The following is a 17,459-nucleotide window of genomic DNA, read 5'->3' on the forward strand; positions in this document are numbered from 1 at the left end:
ATGGGGCCTAAAACGCCTTCAAGCAAAATGTATGTTCTGAAAGACACTGACTACTCCTTTCGTTTTGGGCCCCTGTTGTGCATCTAGACATAAGAGTAGGGCCACAAAGGGCATATTTCTGAAGACGGGAGAAACAAGGGTATCCATTTTGGGGTGTCAATCCTCATTTTCATGGGCACTATAGGAAAAAAATATGTCTTTAAAATGACATATTTGCAAAAATATGAAATTTTATTTTTTTCTCCTCTAAATTGAATTAATTTCTGTAAAAAAAACTGTGGGGTCAAAATACTCACAACACCCCTCAGTGGATACATTAAGGGGTGTAGTTTTTAAAATGGGGTCATTTGGGGGGGTATCTATTATTCTGACACTCATGAGCCTTTGCAAACTTGGCTTGCTGTAAGAAAACAAAGTGTTCCTCAAAATGCTGAAAAGTAATCTTAAATTTGTACGTCTCCTAAATGGTTAAAAAAAACCAAAAGTTTTTCAAATGTGCATTCAGAATAAAGTAAACAGATGAAAATATATATCCTATCAAAAATGTTTACAGTATGTTTGCACATATTTGAGATATTACAGTTGACAAAATGACAATTTTTCCAATATTGGTACTTTTAATAAATATACACAAATTATATTGGTCTATTTTTGCAACGTAAATGAAGCACAACATGTGGCAAAAAAACAATGTCAGAATCACTTGGATATGCAAAACCTTCATGGAGTTATGCTATGTTGACCGACACATGTCAGATTTCCAAAATTTGGCTCCGTCACTAAGGCGGAAACAGGCTTCGTCACTAAGGGGTTAAACTTTCTAACTCTATTGACACACCTTATAAATGGAACTATGAACGACTATTTCGCCAGCTCAACCTGCACTTATCAAAGTGAGATTGCCTTTACCTTTCCTGGTGGGGTCAAATTCACAGTATAAAAATGGTACTCCAACTGCGATTGCTCTATTTCTTTAGATCATTCTCATTCTTGTTCACACATCAGCTATACAATTAATGCAAATGCAAGCATTGTCCTTTATTTGGTTCCATAAACGCTCCCACATAAAAAAGAACATCCTATATTTGCATAAAAAATTTTGAGGTCTCTCTGTGCCTAATCTTCTTAAATACTACAAGGCAGCATGTCTCACCTAGATACTCCTATATATGCAGGCTCTCAATCCCCCTTATGGGTCTCCATAGAAGCCACCCAATTACATTTTTATACTTGGTCCTCCCTTCTTTGAACTAGTAAATCCTTTCCAATTAATTTTTGAGGCACTGCCCCCCTTCTCCCCTACTCTGGCATCAAGTGTGATTGAAAATATTCCATCGCTAAGACCCATATCCACTTATTCCCCTTCTTTCTTTTTCAGTGTTTCCTCCAGAATTAGATGCCTCGCCTGATTTGTGTGGTGGCAAACTAACAAAATTACTACTCTCTAACTTTTTAATAGGCTAATATCACTGTCCTATTTTAATAACCAACTCAAATCTTCTACTTTTGATGGTCCCTCTTTCCCTCCTCAACCAAAATAAAACTGAATACTCTAGAAGCCATATGTAAATATTTCCCCATGTACCCTTGTATACTTTCACAACTTTATTGCATCTTGAATGGAATGCTACAAAATAATAAATTAGCATATATGATTCAATGGTAAAAAGATCTGAATTCCACTCTGATGCAGGAGAGATGGCACCATTGTTGGGAAACATTAAGCAAGAATAGTTGGCAAGTTACCCTAACGGAATCATAACTGAATGTATTGCATAGGGCATACCTTGTCCCAACCCTAATCCATGCCATTGGTCTGTAAGTCTCTAATTTAGAGGTTGTGAAAGTGTTGGATCACAACTTGACATTTGGTGGTCCTGCCCAGTAGTACAAACATTTTTTTAAAAATATCCTACCTCATCGCTTCAGTAGTGGGCACCTCCCCAGGACTAAACGCTTTTATTCTGTTACTGGGTAATAAACCTACTGGCATTCACAATGCTCCTTTTAAACTTTGTACAATATATCACCATGGCCATCCGTATTCATATAGCAGAGCAGTGGAAAAAAAAACAATTGCCTTTTGATCCACTGATTCAACCTTAGGATAGGTCATCAATAGTCGATCTGCTGGGGTCCATCGCTTGGGACCACGACCGATCAGCTGAGCAGTTGCATGCTGTGATCAGCACTATAAATACAGAGAAGTCGGAGCTGAAGCAGCAGAAATCCCTGCACCGACCTCTGTGTAGTGTCTGGCGCTAGTAACTGCAGGCACAGCTCCTGTTGATTTCCTCTGCTCTGTCCATTCCACTCAATTATATGTTTCTTGATAGATTTGTGTTTGATAAAGGAGCAAGATCAGCTCCAAAACATGTTGCTCTCCATTGGCTCAACACTGACACTTATCTGTGTCTACATTTCGTTTCTCTGCTAATAAACAAGCTATAATTGAAAACCTCCAGGACCTGCTTTAGCTTATTGAGGACGAACCTGCATTTCGAGGATTCCTGTTTTCACACAGAGCTATTCTACTAATATTACCATCAATAGATCCATAGTCTCTCTGTTATCCAAAGAAGTGCAGTGTTTTTTCTACCTTATTCTATTGTGTTTACGACCTGTGGATTTGGGATCCTGCTCCTTTGAATTACCCACAAGGCCTCCCAGGACTGACGATGTGGATGCCTGTCACCTGACTGGTGTTCCAGACCAAGTAAGTTCCACCTTTTCCATTCTTGCATACTTATACATCACTTTACAGCACCCTTCTCTTTAGAACCTTCTTGGTTGGAGCGCTCATCCGCTCATCTATATATGATAACTTTTGGGGGATCAGTACGATTACAATGAAACCAAATATGTTTACTTATTTTTTTCTGTACTATGTTAAAAAATATGTTTTCTACTGGCATCTTCTGACTGCCATAACTTTTTTTTATCTTTCTTGCAATGGCGTTAGCAGGAAAATGAAGCAGCATGCTATGGCTACCGAACCATAACAGGCACCTGAAACATGTAAGTGATCTTGTCTTCAAATAAAGCTTGAATTGGATTTTTCAATTTAAAAATACTCTGGTCTCATTTTTTTCTGCTAAATTTTTCATAGAACTTTTAACATGCCATAGTGACATGTCAGAAGTTTTAATCAATGGGGTGCTGAGACCCCACGATCCATAAAACGAATAGATAGAAGCTAAAAGATTAGCCCTTTTAATTATGATTGGTGAGCAGTATACAGGCACATGAATTTTTTATGAATTAGTTTGCCACATATCAATCACAAATGAAGGGGCACAGTACTGAGCTAAGCTCTTCTCCCCCAAGTTTTTTGTCATGAGTGGGGATTTCAGCTCCTGTACCCAAATTATGAAAATCTGTGACTAGAGATGAGCAAACTTTTCAAAAGTTCGGTTTGGCTACTTTCCAAAATGTTATCAAAAAGTTTGGTTAGGTTCGAATTACTTCAAACCAAACTGAAAGCCATAAAACAAAGTAATGGAGACATTCAAAGAGCCTTGAAGTAATGGTGCTTTTTGGTGGTGGTGCCACCTCTTTAACGGATGCAGCCTCAGTGGTTAACACTGTTGCCTTGCAGTGCTGGGGTTCCAGGTTTAAATCAGACCAAGGACAACATCTGCATGGATTTTGTACGTTCTCTTTATGCTTCTTCTTTTCCTCCTCCTCCAAAGACGGAAGGAGAAGAATTGTGGCTTTGTGGTTAGCACTGCTACCGTGCAATGTTGGAGTCCTAGGTTCAAATCTGTCCAAGAAAAACCTTTAAATGGAGTTTTTATGTTTTATGGTTTTTTTTTTATATTTCCAGAGAATCTGACTACCTCTGAACTTATGCAATATCTGCGGGCCTTATGAGAGTGCTGTTACCGGAGTGTCTAGCACAGGACTTTATAATTGATAGGGCTCACAGACTCCTTCATCCTAAACACCTAGCAGATCATGTACCAAGGGATGCTTTGGCCTGCATTCACTTTTTCTATATCAAGAAGAAATGACTAGCTGCCACTAGAAGATTAAGCCCTCTACCTACACTATACCAACCACTGTCCTTGTACACAAACTTGTCTGCAGCAACCTTGGCCCAAAGGAGATAGCTACTCTCTGTTACCTCAACATTCATAGAACAGAAAATCTTGTACAGTTGGAGATTCCCTGTAAGTCTATTAATTACCAAGAACAATATCAACTTCATTGTCAAATCCCTGGAAGATGGAATCGCTCTTCTAAAACAATGAAACTTAGATGTCTTCGTACCTACCAAGGTCTCTTATCAAGTTCCCCAGCACCTATCAAAAGAATGGCATATTGTGAAATAAGTTCATTGCAAAATATTTAGCATATCCTGTTGGTGTGCCACTTTGAATGGTTAAATCAGGAAACATCTAAGAACTTATCTCCAAACAAGCTTGCGGCACAGAAGAACTGTTACGTTTCTTTCTTACTCACAGTGGAGTGAGATAAAGTTACGATTTACTCTTATATATCTTTGTTCCTTCTCTCTAAGCGCTGCAGAATATGTTGGTGCTATACAAATAAAGATTATTATTATTATTCTCTTCTCTTTCTCTCATCGTATACCAGGAATACACATTGGTAGCACGATACATAGAAGATGTTTCCACACAGCCATCTCTCCACAATTTAGACTGTATGAATAGCTACATGTCTATACCACTTCTACTTAGTGTTAAATATGGATATCAAAATTGTATCGTTGAATGCTGAAGAGTTAAACAGCCCTCAAAAAACGGCATATAAATGGGGAAATATGAAACCTTTATGGACAGATATCTTTTGTGCACAAGAAACACACAGTCTCAAAAAATGAAAACTTTTATTGCCTTTCAGCTTATGAAAGAGGAATCAGACCCCCAGGATAGATATGTTATTTTAGTATATTCCATAAAGGACGTGCTTTACACAATAGTTTCTATATATGCTCTAAAAAAAAAACACAGAATATTTTTGTGTAAGATTCTCTGTATCTTTTCAAAAATGAAACAAGGCAAACTACTAATTTGCGGAGATTTTAACCAACTTTTAACACATTTTTGGATCATAGCATAACCACAACTTCTAAACTGCAGAGACATGTCCAATCCTTGGATAATATATGGTTTAGGGCAGAGATCGTTGATGCTTGGTGAGCTATGCATAGTTCGAAGAAGAATTATTCCTTCCATTCACAATAGCTACTCATGGGTTGACATGTTAATAATTGATTAGAATGTATTGTCACCATCCCAAGATACAACTATTGGGACTATTATGTGCTGATCATGTTGCAATACTTTTTACTATCTCAACCGAAACACAAGACTACTCTTGAAAATTACACAAAGGAATATTCCCACATGAACGCATCCCCTGAAATAAATTTACATGTCTTACGGAACACTCATAAAGCTTACATAAGAGGTTCATTCATAAGATTAGGACATTACAACAAAAAAGAGAGAAATAGGCTTTTGGAAGAAACACTTGATAAAATTAAATCCCTTGAAATGCAAAATAAATCTATACAAACACTACAGCAAGTGGAGCAACTATTTCAACATAGACAGACACTCAGTAATATACGGCTCCAGAATTCCGAGAGTAAACCAAAAAAAGAATTAAAACTCAATATTATTCACAACACAATGTCGATGAAATTACTAGCTTCCCGTCTTAAAACCCAACATCTTAAATCCCGGATCCCATATATATTATATTTAAACAACACAGGAAATTAACTAACCCAACAGATAAAGTAAATAGATTTTAGGATAACTATTCTGCACTATATAACTTAAAAGATGACCCTTTCACATTTCCGAGTGCAGTTCACCATATTTAACCGTTTTTACTAAAGATCAATTTTCCTATTCTCTCAGTAGCACAGAAAGAATCCCTCAACTCCCTGATTACAGAAAAAGAAGTACATGAACATTCAACTCTTTACCAGTAGGTAAATCACCAGGTCCATACAGCCTCACAAATGTTAGCTATAAAATCTATGGAACAATCTAATCTCCATTTATGTGCAAAACTCTTCAATTAGCAGTTACGGAAGACTCCTTCCCAAAGGAAAATCAACAAGCTTTATTAGTCACCTTTCCTAAACTGGGGAAAATCCAAATACCCCTCAAAACGTTTGACCCATTTCAAGATTAGAAACACACATTAAAACTTATGACAAAATATCAGTCTTACTTTGCCACCCATTTTACCATCCTTGACCAAGTGTGGTTTATAAAAGACTATAAAGATCCAGATAACACTAGAAGAGTACTAAATTTCACAAATTTCAAAGAATCTAGAAAACTCCCTGTGGTATTGTTATCTTTAAATGCAGAAAAAGCATTTGACTACATCAACTGGACACTTGCGTTTGCAGCTTTAAACAAAATGGGTTTGGGGAATCCTTTTCCAAGCTATATGTGCACTATACTCCTAACTTCATTGCCTGAGGTTCGTGTTTCTTGTTTAACTAAATTTTTAGAATGGTTCAAGACGAATTCAGGTTCTACAGGTTCAGTTCACTCATCTCTATTTGTTATGTCACTACAACTTATCAAAAGTTTTAAAAAAGTTTAATTAGGCCTGGTTCACGCCGGCCTAAGTCTTTCCCCTGTTCGCTCTGGCATCAAACTACAGAAGAACTGGAAGTACCGAGTCCACCATACATTGAATCCAAAGAGAGTCAGTCTGCTTCCAATATGTTGCCTGGAATTTTCTCTTTATTTCTGTCAGATTGTGCTGCCGGAGCCTGTAGTTCTATGAGGTTCCAGGAGCACACTTCCACAGCTGTGGAATAGTTGAGCTAGCTGAGTGTGGTGTTCTCCAGCCAGCCAATCCCCACTGGTCTGCTGCACATATATACCAGCCCCTCTGTCTAGAGGATGCTAGTTTCCCACTACCCTGGCAATAAAGGATGTTGTTCTGTAGGTGTGTACAGCGACATGTTCTGGGTGTCTGTGCAGGTGCCCGGAGATGGGAGGTGAACAGTCCTGTTAAGTGTAAATGGTGTTTTGTGTGGTATGCAATCCCTGGTGTGTTGGTTTGGTGTGAACTGTGTCCTGTCCTGCTTGGACCATTTACCATCAAGGGTGAGGTAGATCCCTAGATATCAGCGTGGGGCTGTCCCTATCGGGACACTCCCCCGCTTACAGGTAGGTTTCCCGGGGTTAGTTGTCTCGCTAGAGTAGGGACCTGCGAGACAATGAGGACCCTTATCGAGGGCTTGCGGGCTTAAGTGTTTTGGCCAAAACACAAACCAATACCTCGTACCTAATCTATTCCATTTGTGTATGCATGCAGGTATGTTAGGTGAGTGTTTTGGTGAGTCATACAATCATAGAATGGTAGAGTTGGAAGGGACCTCCAGGGTCATCGGGTCCAACCTCCTGCTCAGTATGGGATTCACTAAATCATCCCAGACAGATATCTGTCCAGTCTTTGTTTTAACTCACTATCAAAAACTTTTTTCTAATATCTATTTTTGTGTCTCCTTCCTTTCAGTTTCATCCCATTGTTTCTAGTCCTTCCTTGTGCAAATGAGAATAGGGATGACTGCCATTAAGTCTCCTATTAGCCTTCTATTTTGCAAGCTAAACATTCCCAGATCCTTTAATCGTTCCTCATAGGACATGATTTTCAGACCGCTCACCATCCTGGTAACTCTTCTCTAAACTTGCTCCAGTTTGTCTATTTCTTTTTTAAAGTGGGGTGCCCAGAACTGGACACAATATTCCAGATGAGATTTGACTATGGAAGAGTATAGGGGAATAATTACCTTGCGTGATCTAGACTCTATGCTTCTCTTAAAGGGGTTGTCCCGAGGCAGCAAGTGGGTCTATACACTTCTGCATGGCCATAATAATGCACTTTGTAATGTACATTGTGCATTAATTATGAGCCATACAGAAGTTATAAAAAGTTTTATACTTACCTGCTCCGTTGCTGGCGTCCTCGTCTCCATGGTGCCGACTAATTTTCGCCCTCCGATGGCCAAATTAGCCGCGCTTGCGCAGTCCGGGTCTTCTCCTCTTCTCTATGGGGCTCCGTGTAGCTCCGCCCCGTCACGTGCCGATTCCAGCCAATCAGGAGGCTGGAATCGGCAATGGACCGCACAGAAGCCCTGCGGTCCATGAAGACAGAGGATCCCGGCGGCCATCTTCAGCAGGTGAGTATGAAGACGCCGGACCGCCGGGATTCAGGTAAGCGCTGTGCGGGTGGGTTTTTTAACCCCTGCATCGGGGTTGTCTCGCGCCGAACGGGGGGGGGGTTTAAAAAAAAAAAAAAACCCGTTTCGGCGCGGGACATCTCCTTTAATACATCCCAGAATTGTGTTTGCCTTTTTGGCTGCTGCGTCACATTGTTGACTCATGTTCAGTCTATGATCTATTAGTATACCCAAGTCTTTTTCACGTGTGCTGCTGCTTAACGCAATTCCTTCCATTCTGTATGTGCTTTTTTCATTTTTCTTGCCCAGATGTAGGACTTTGCATTTCTCCTTGTTAAATACTATTTTGTTAGTTGCTGCCCACTGTTCAAGCTTTTCTAGATCTTTTTGAATACTCTCTCTTCTCTAGTGTTAGCGATCCCTCCTAGCTTTGTGCCGTCTGCAAATTTGATCAGTTTCCCATCAATTCCCTCCTTCAGATCATTTATCAAAATGTCAAACCACACTGGGCCTAGGGCAGAGCCTTGTGGTACCCCACTTGGTACATTCTTCCACTTGAATGTGCAGCCATTTATGACCACTCTTTGAATACGATCACTCAGCCAGTTGTGAATCCACCTAACAGTTGCCTTGTAAATCCCATATTTGGTCATTTTTTTCAATAACTATGGTATGAGATACTTTGTCAAATGCTTTACTAAAGTCAAGATATACTATATCCACCGCATTTCCCTGATCAACCCAGTCGGTGATTCTGTCATAGAAGGAAATTAGATTAGTCTGACATGACTTGTTTGTTACAAACCCATGCTGGCTCTAGATAATTACTCAATTTTTATCCAAGTACTTGCATACATGCTGTTTAATAATTTGTTCAAAGATCTTTCCCAGTATAGAAGTCAGACTCATGGCCTGTAGTTTTCTGGATCCATCTTCTTCCCTTTTTTGAAGATAGGGACAACATTTTCCCTTTCTCAATCTTCTGGAACTTCTCCTGTTCTGCAGGAATTTTCAAGGAATATTGCAAGTAGTTAGCAATTACCTCTGCTGCTTCCTTTAGTATCCTAGGATGTAATTCATCTGGACCTTGAGACTTGAATTAATTTAAGTTAGCTAAGTGTTCCCTCACCATCTCTCTTCTTATAGATAGCCTGCATTCTTTTATTCCCCCAATAACACAGGGAAGATCAGTTGATGTTACATCTACTTTCAGAGAGAAACAGACATAAAATATAAATTTAAAAGATCTGCCTTCTCAACATTATTCTTAACCAATTCACCATTTTCATCTTGTAAGCATCCAATAGCATCTTTGACTATGCTTTTGACATACCCCCAAAATCCTTTTTTATTGCTTTTGGCACTGTCGCAAGCCTCAATTCCCAAATAACTTTAGCTTTTCGGACACTTACCCTACAGTTGCTCCAGACCGCATTAAATTCTTTAGATATTCCCTTTTGATAAACATATTTTTCTTCCTTTTTAACGTGTGCAAGTTCTGTGTTCATCCATCCTGGTCTCTTTAAAAGCTTCCCATTCTTCCTTCTTTTAGAAATTGTTAATGATTGTGCTTTGAAAATCTAATTTCGTAATATTTCCAAACCTTCTTGGACTTTTCTCTCCTTAAAAACATCCAGCCATTGGATTCTTCGTACCCTCTTTCTGAGTTCATTAAAATCTGGCTCTGTACCATTTTCTTCTCTGCTCTGTTCTTTGTGGGTAGAATGATTGCTTGTTGTACCTCTTTCTCCTTCTGCTCAAGAACCTGGTACTGGTTCCCAAGTAGTATGGGTGCTGGCAGACTCCTGATCCTCCTGCTTTTTTGGGTCACATGCTTCCATTCCTTTGCTTCTGCACGTACACTGTAGATTTCTTTTCCTTCAACATTTTGAAGACTCATCTGCTCTGTCAAGAAAATCCTTACCTTCCTTAAAGAAGTTTTGTCATTAAAAAAAAATCTATACTTGCCTATTCCTTCCCTGCCAGTTTCCTTAGCACATCTTCTCTTAGCTGAGCTCCTGCAGTGTCCTGGGTCACCTCACTGCACGCTGGGCCATCTTATTTTGAACGCTGCATTCCTCACATTCCTTCCGGTTGGGTCAGTGAAGGTCAGGTCCCTGTGCTGTAGCGTTCACTGGCTAGGAAAAGATTGTTATATATTTCAGAGCCAGCTCACATGAGCAATCTCTGAAGCAGATAGACATTTCTCTTGCTGGCCTGTGAGCTGTGGCATAGCGTACATTGGCTGGCAGACAGAAGACTGCCAACCAAATGTACATAACCTCACAAGAAGGAGAAGAATCAGGCAGCTGAAGGTGAAGTCATCCCCCTGGACTGCAGGAGACAGGAGAAGATGGGGGAGGTGAAGATCTGGTAAGTAGACTGATGGGAAAGGAATACATTAATAGAGATTTTTTTTTTTTTTAAGTGACAGAACCCCTTTAATGAGCTTCAATGTAGCTATTCTCTCTTGAAAATGTTTCCTCCAGTAGAGACACAAGCTTGCATTTCTTGCAGGTGAAGTTTGGGTCTTTGTGTTATGGCTGCCCGTGAGTCTAGTTTACAGTTCACTTGCCTTTGGCGTTCCGTGTGTGCAGTTCTCTACTTTACATAGATTCTAGGCGCAACAGATGTAGCAATTTCATCCAGGATTCCAGATCTGTGCTTGAGTGCAGCACCTCGCATCTGCATCTGAATCATCCTTAGATTCCTACCTTAGCCTAAGATAATTACATATTTACAAAAAGTCACTCTTTCACTGCACAATATTATACTATTCCCTATCCTTTCCATTCCACTGAGCGACAACCATTGCTGTAATTAGATATCTTGACTATATTGCACGTTACATGGCGTAAACAAATATTTCATGTTTTACATGTCACTGCCTCTCAGCAGCAAGCTCGGTGTTAGTATATATCGCCCTGGGGCTTTGCAACTTTTAGTGGAAAGTTGATTGTTTTGCTCCGTAGGAAGCTTTGTGCAATCTTAACATGGCCGATGGCTTTTATTTCCAGTGAATAACAACAAATCTGTCAAATTTTTTTTAGGCTTTTTTTTAGATAATTCCAGTGAGAAATGAAAAATCTGAAAAGATCACACAGAAATGATGCATGGTCCAGACTTCAGATATCTGCGATGAGCAGCCACCTCTGGACTTAGGCATTTACATTTCTCCTACTTGGTGTCCTATCTGCTTATGGATTCTCTACCAACAAGACACCAGGAGAATATATTAGGCTTTTCCGCTCATTCAGCTGCTATATAATCGAAGAACTCGACTTCTGAAATACTTTTTCATTTGTAAAGCAATTTCCGGTTCCAATTTTAATTTTGCATTTTACATTTAAAAGGTCAGCTCCCAAAGGCAATGATTTTTAGAGAGTTTTGCTTTTATACATTTGTCAACAGGTTGAAATTATTGCTGTTTAGCATTGTTCAGCCCAAGCAAACAGCAGCTTAAAGTAGACTAATGTAATTCTCTTATTTTGGATAAAAGTGATCTAGAGCATTGGTCCCCAATCTATTACTTTCCAGCTGCTGCAAAACTATGACTCCCAGCATGTCCTGAGATTCATAGTTTTATAGAGAAGTGACACACTGGCTCCTTCTTTCACTGCTAAATATGTTATGTATGTTGTTTTAATAGGTCAGGTGATGGCGGCTGGCTTGACGGAAGCAGAAGAGGAGTGGCCCATGCTACCTTTGTGTGGCGCAGTTAGTAAGTAGTGTGACAATGGGTCATTAGTTATGCCTCTCGACTAGCACCTTCTCCATTTAGGATGGCAGCACACCAGGAACTATCTTTACATCTGGAATTTTCTTTAAAAATTAAGCCTGCCAGTTTAATTTTATCATGGCAACAATTCACAATACTTTATATTTAGAACAGTACATAAACAAAAACCTAGCCATCTGGCCACTAACCACACAGAATCTTCAATCATAACTAATGGGCCTAATGCTTTAATACTAGGGATGAGCGAGCACCAAAATGCTCGGGTGCTCGTTGCTCGAGTCGATCTTTTCGCAATGGTCGAGAGTTCGTTTTGAGTAACGAACCCCATTGAAGTCAATGGGCGACTCGAGCATTTTTGTATGGGACCGATGCTCCGCATAGGTCATGACTTGTGAAACACTGGAAAACATCAGAAAGCCATGGAAACACCACAGAAACGGATAGAGAAGGGCAGGAGCAGCATGCATGGCTGCATCTGAGGCTCCCAGGTCCCACTATTAAGCTAAAATGGGGGCAAGAGTCTGGCGTCACCCCCCTAACAATTTTTACTTCGGACAAACCCTCATTAGCAAGGCACACCTTAGCTAAGCACCACACTACCTGCAACCAAGGACAATCACTGCCTGCAGGTGAAACCGCTGCCTCTTCTCCTGGGTTACATGCTAGCATTGCTGTCCAACCCCCCCGCACGATCCTGCGTCCACAGGGCACACAATGTTTCCGCTGCCCTCATGCCACACCCTTGCTTCATAGCCACACCACCCTCATGTCTATTTATAAGCACGTACTGGATGAGGCGAAACTGGAGGCACACACTGCAGAGGGTTGACAGGGCCAGGCAGCGACCCTCTTTGAAAGTGTGGGCGATAGCCCACGATGCTGTTGAGAATTGATGATAGATTGACGTACGATCATTCCAATCCTGTGCCATCTCCGTCACAAAATTGTCAGGAGCCGCAAAAGTGGGTATAAAGGGGACTCAGGTGCCAGCACTTCTACACATCTCCACAATGCAGCAATACTCTGTGTGGGAAGCACATGAGCGGGCCCAGGGTCAGGCTCGGTCCCAGCCTCCACCTTGAGTGACCCAAGGTGCCACGAGTTACATAGCAATGGGAAATCCATGTGTCCCCACACAATTCATTGTGTGTAGGTGTTAGATAGCTCAACACCGCAATGGAAAGTATTTGAGTTCCTTGGGCTTGCCTATGCTGTCTGTGCACAAAGATGGTATTACACAAGAAGAAATCAGAGTGCTCCAAACATGGCAGAGTTTCACCCCACCAAGGACCTCGGCCCACATTTCTACCCTAGTCAGTCAGTGTATTTTTGCCAGACAGGTAAAGCAACGCAATGGGAAGTCTTTGTGCACTCACAGCATAGGCGAGGCCAAGGAACTCAAGCATGGTATTACACATGAGGAAATCAGAGCGCCCAAACATGGCAGAGTTTCACCCTGCTAAGGGCCTCGGCCTACTTTTCTGGTCTAGTCAGTCAGTGTATTTGTGTTAGACAGGTAAAACACCGCTATGGGAAGTCTTTGTGCACTCACAGCATAAGCGAGCCAAAGGAACCAAAGGAAAGTATTAAACATGAAGCAATTACAGTGCCCAAACATGGCAGACTTTTGTCCGCTGAGGACCTCGGCCTCTGCCCTCACCCTCAGCAATCGTGGGCATAAAGCAGACTCCAATGCTAGTATAGCAGTGAACGTCTCATTAAATCAATTACGGTTGCTTTCACCACTTCAAAGACTGGATTGACCAGGAAAAAGTTCTATGGGCCAGACCTGGCGCAGTTGCATTTTCCCCCAGGACCTAGGCCTCTGCCCTCACTCTCAGCAATCGTGGGCATAAAGCAGACTCCGATGCTAGTACAGCAGTGAACATCTCATTAAATCAGTTACGGTTGCTTTCACCGCTCCAAAGACTGGATTAACCAGGAATAGGTTCCCCAACCCCAACCAGACACAGTTGCATTTCCCCCAGGACATAGGCCTCTGCCCACGCCCTTAGCAATCGCGGGCATAGAGCGGACTCCGATGCTAGTACAGCTGTTAAGGTCTCATTAAATCAGTTACGCTTGCTTTGACCGCTCCAAAGACTGGATTAACCAGGAATAAGTTTCCCAGGCCCAACCAGGCGCAGTTGCATTTCCCCCAGGACATAGGCCTCTGCCCACTCCCTTAGCAATCGCGGGCATAGAGCGGACTCCGATGCTAGTACAGCAGTGAACGTCTCATTAATGCAGTAACGCTCCTTTTGTTTGGCCCAAGCCATTGCCTCAGATAACTATGGTAACACAAGAGAAAATACATGTTGCCCATGTTGCCCAGTGATCCCCTGACCCTAAGCAGGAGGAGGAGGTGGTATTACAAGGCCAAGAAACCATGACCAGGACCCGCTATAGTCTGTGTGGGAAGTATGTGAGCGGGCCCTGGGTCAGGCTCGGTCCCAGCCTCCACCTTGTGTGAACCAAGGTGCCCTGAGTTAAATAGCAATGGGAAATCCATGTGTCCCCACACAGATAGCTCAACACCACAAGGGGAAGTCTTTGAGTTCCTTGGGCTTGCCTACGCTGTCAGTGCACAAAGATGGTATTACACAGGAAGAAATCAGAGTGCCCAAACATGGGAGAGTCTCACCCCGCCAAGGACCTTGGCCTCGGCCCACATTTCTGCCCTAGTCAGTCAGTGTATTTGTGTCAGATAGGTAAAACATCGCGATGGGAAGTCTTTGTGCACCCATAGTGTAGGCAGACCCCAGTAACATTCCTGTAGCAAAGGTATAGGCAGACCCCAGTAACATTTCTGTTGCAAAGGTATAGGCAGACCCCAGTAACATTTCTGTAGCAGAAGTATAGGCAGACCCCAGTAACATTTCTGTAGCAAAGCTATAGGCAGACCCCAGTAACATTTATGTAATAAAAGTATAGGCAGACCCCAGTAACATTTCTGTAGTAAAAGTATAGGCAGACCCCAGTAGCATTTCTGTAGTAAAAGTATAGGCAGACCCCTGTAACATTTCTGTAGCAGAATTATAGGCAGACCCCTGTAGCATTTCTGTAGCAGAAGTATAGGCAGACCCCTCTAACATTCCGGTAGTAAAAGTATTCGCAGACCCCTGTAACATTTCTGCAGCAGTAGTATAGGCAGACCCCAGTAATATTTCTGTAGTAAAAGTATAGGCGGACCCCAGTAACATCTCTGTAGTAAAAGTATAGGCAGACTCCTGTAACATTTCTGTAGCAGAAGTATAGGCAGACCCCTGTAACATTTCTGTAGCAGAAGTATAGGCAGACCCCTGTAACAGTCCTGTAGCAAAGGTATAGGCAGACCCCTGTAACATTTCTGTAGCAAGAGTATAGGCGAACGCCTGAAACATTGGTATACCATGAGTATAGGCGAAGGCCGGAAAAGTTAGTTAGATAACAGTATAGGCGATGGCCAGAAAAATTGGTGTACCTAGAGTACAAGTGCACCCCTGAAAAATTGCTCAACCGCGAGGGCAGGTGAGACCCAGAAACATTTTTTAAAGATACAGCTCGCTGTTGCTTAATTTGTAACAGAGCCTGGAGGCAGCCCTGTGAAAAAAATTGGTTTCTGACTGTTAAAGTATCAATACAATACTTTTGAAACTTTGAAAAATTGTAAAAAAATTGTAAGCAGAGCCTTTTGGGCAGCAGAAAAATTGGCAGTTCAGCCTGATGACATGCTGTTTTAGGAAGAGGAGTAGGAGGAGGAGGAGTAATAATATCCGAGAGTGATTGACAAAGCTAATTCGCCCTTTTTTCCGGTGATGGAGAATGCTTTTTTCTCCGGTTGCAGCTAAAAGAATCTTTAGATTCCGCTGCTCTCCCCCGGTGAAGAAGAGAAGTCTGGGGAAATCCAGCCTTTGTTCATCTTTATGAGTGTAAGCATGTGGGCACTGGCAGTTGACAGGTGAGTACGCTTATCCGTGATGATTCCCCCAGCTGCACTAAACACCCTCTCTGACAAGATGCTAGCGGCAGGGCAGGCCAGCACCTCCATGGCGTACAGCGTAAGTTTGTGCCACGTGTCTAGTTTTGACACCCAATAGTTGTATGGAGCAGAGGCATCACGGAGGATGGTGGTATGATCGGCTACGTACTCCCTCACCATCTTTTTACAGAGCTCCTTCCGACTCAGCCTTGACTGGGGAGTGGTGACACAGTCTTGCTGGGGAGCCATAAAGTTGGCAAAGGCCTTGGAGAGTATTCCCCTGCCTGCGCTGGACATGCTGCCCGATCCCCGCGCCTCCCCTTCTGCTTGGCTCTCGCAACTGCGTCTTCTGCCACTAGCGCTGTCAGATGGGAAGTTTAGCATTACTTTTTCCACCAGGGCCCTGTGGTATTGCATCACTCTCGTACCCCTTTCCTCTTCGGGAATGAGAGTGGAAAGGTTCTCCTTATACAGTGGGTCAAGAAGGGTGTACACCCAGTAATCCGTGTTGCCCAGAATGCGTCTAACGCAAGGGTCATGAGAAAGGCAGCCTAACATGAAGTCAACCATGTGTGCCAGGGTACCAGTATGCAACACATCGCTGTCCTCACTTGGAAGATGACTTTCAGGATCCTCCTCCTCCTCCTCTTTAGCCCATACACGCTGAACAGATGACAGGCAAGCAGCATGGGTACCCTCTGCAGTGTGGCCAGCTGTCTCTTCCCCCTCCTCCTCCTGCTCCTCCTCCTCCAAAACGCGCTGAGATATAGACATGAGGGTGGTCTGGTTATCAATGGACATACTGTCATCCCCCGTCTCCAGTTCCAACCGCAAAGTGTCAGCCTTCGTGCTTTGCAGCGAACTTCTCAGTAGGCAAAGCAGCGGGATGGTAATGCTAATGACTGCAGTATTGCCGCTCACCATCTGGGTTGACTCCTCAAAGTTTCCGAGGACCTGGCAGATATCTGCCATCCATGCCCACTCCTCAGTAAAGAATTGGGGAGGTTGACTACCACTCCACCGCCCATGTTGCAGCTGGTATTCCACTATTGCCCTACGCTGCTCGTACAGCCTGGCCAACATGTGCAGCATAGAATTCCAGCGTGTGGGCACGTCACACAGCAGTCGGTGCTCTGGCAGCTGAAATCGATGTTGCAGGGTCCTCAAGGTGGCAGTGTCCATGGTGGACTTGGAGAAATGTGCGCAGACGCGGCGCACCTTGCCGAGCAGGTCAGACAAGTGGGGGTAGTTTTTCAGAAACCGCTGAACCACCAGATTGAAGACGTGGGCCAGGTATGGCACATGTGTGAGGCTGCCGAGCTTCAGAGCTGCCACCAGGTTACGGCCATTGTCACACACGACCATGCCCGGTTGGAGGCTCAGTGGCGAAAGCCAGAGGTCGGTCTGCTCTGTCAGACCCTGCAACAGTTCAGGGGCCGTGTGCCTCTTGTCACCTAAGCTGATTAGTTTCAGCACGGCCTGCTGACGCCTGCCCACCTCTGTGCTGCCGCACCGCGCGATACCGACTGCTGGCGACGTGCTCACACTTCTTAATTGAGAGGTAGTGGTGGCGG

General features: G+C 42.8%; 1 long non-coding RNA gene across 1 annotated transcript in view; it reads left to right on the top strand.

Annotated features, from left to right (window-relative positions):
• Positions 1–10,407: 10,407 nt before the first annotated feature.
• Positions 10,408–17,459, top strand: part of LOC136626892 (uncharacterized) — a 45,180-nt gene continuing 38,128 nt past the window's right edge. The window contains exons 1-2 of the long non-coding RNA XR_010792704.1: positions 10,408–10,558; positions 11,835–11,906. This is a non-coding gene — a long non-coding RNA (uncharacterized lncRNA). The remainder of the gene's footprint in view (positions 10,559–11,834; positions 11,907–17,459) is intronic.

This window comes from Eleutherodactylus coqui, chromosome 5 (assembly GCF_035609145.1).
Source record: "Eleutherodactylus coqui strain aEleCoq1 chromosome 5, aEleCoq1.hap1, whole genome shotgun sequence".
In the NCBI taxonomy this organism is placed as follows: domain Eukaryota; kingdom Metazoa; phylum Chordata; class Amphibia; order Anura; family Eleutherodactylidae; genus Eleutherodactylus; species Eleutherodactylus coqui.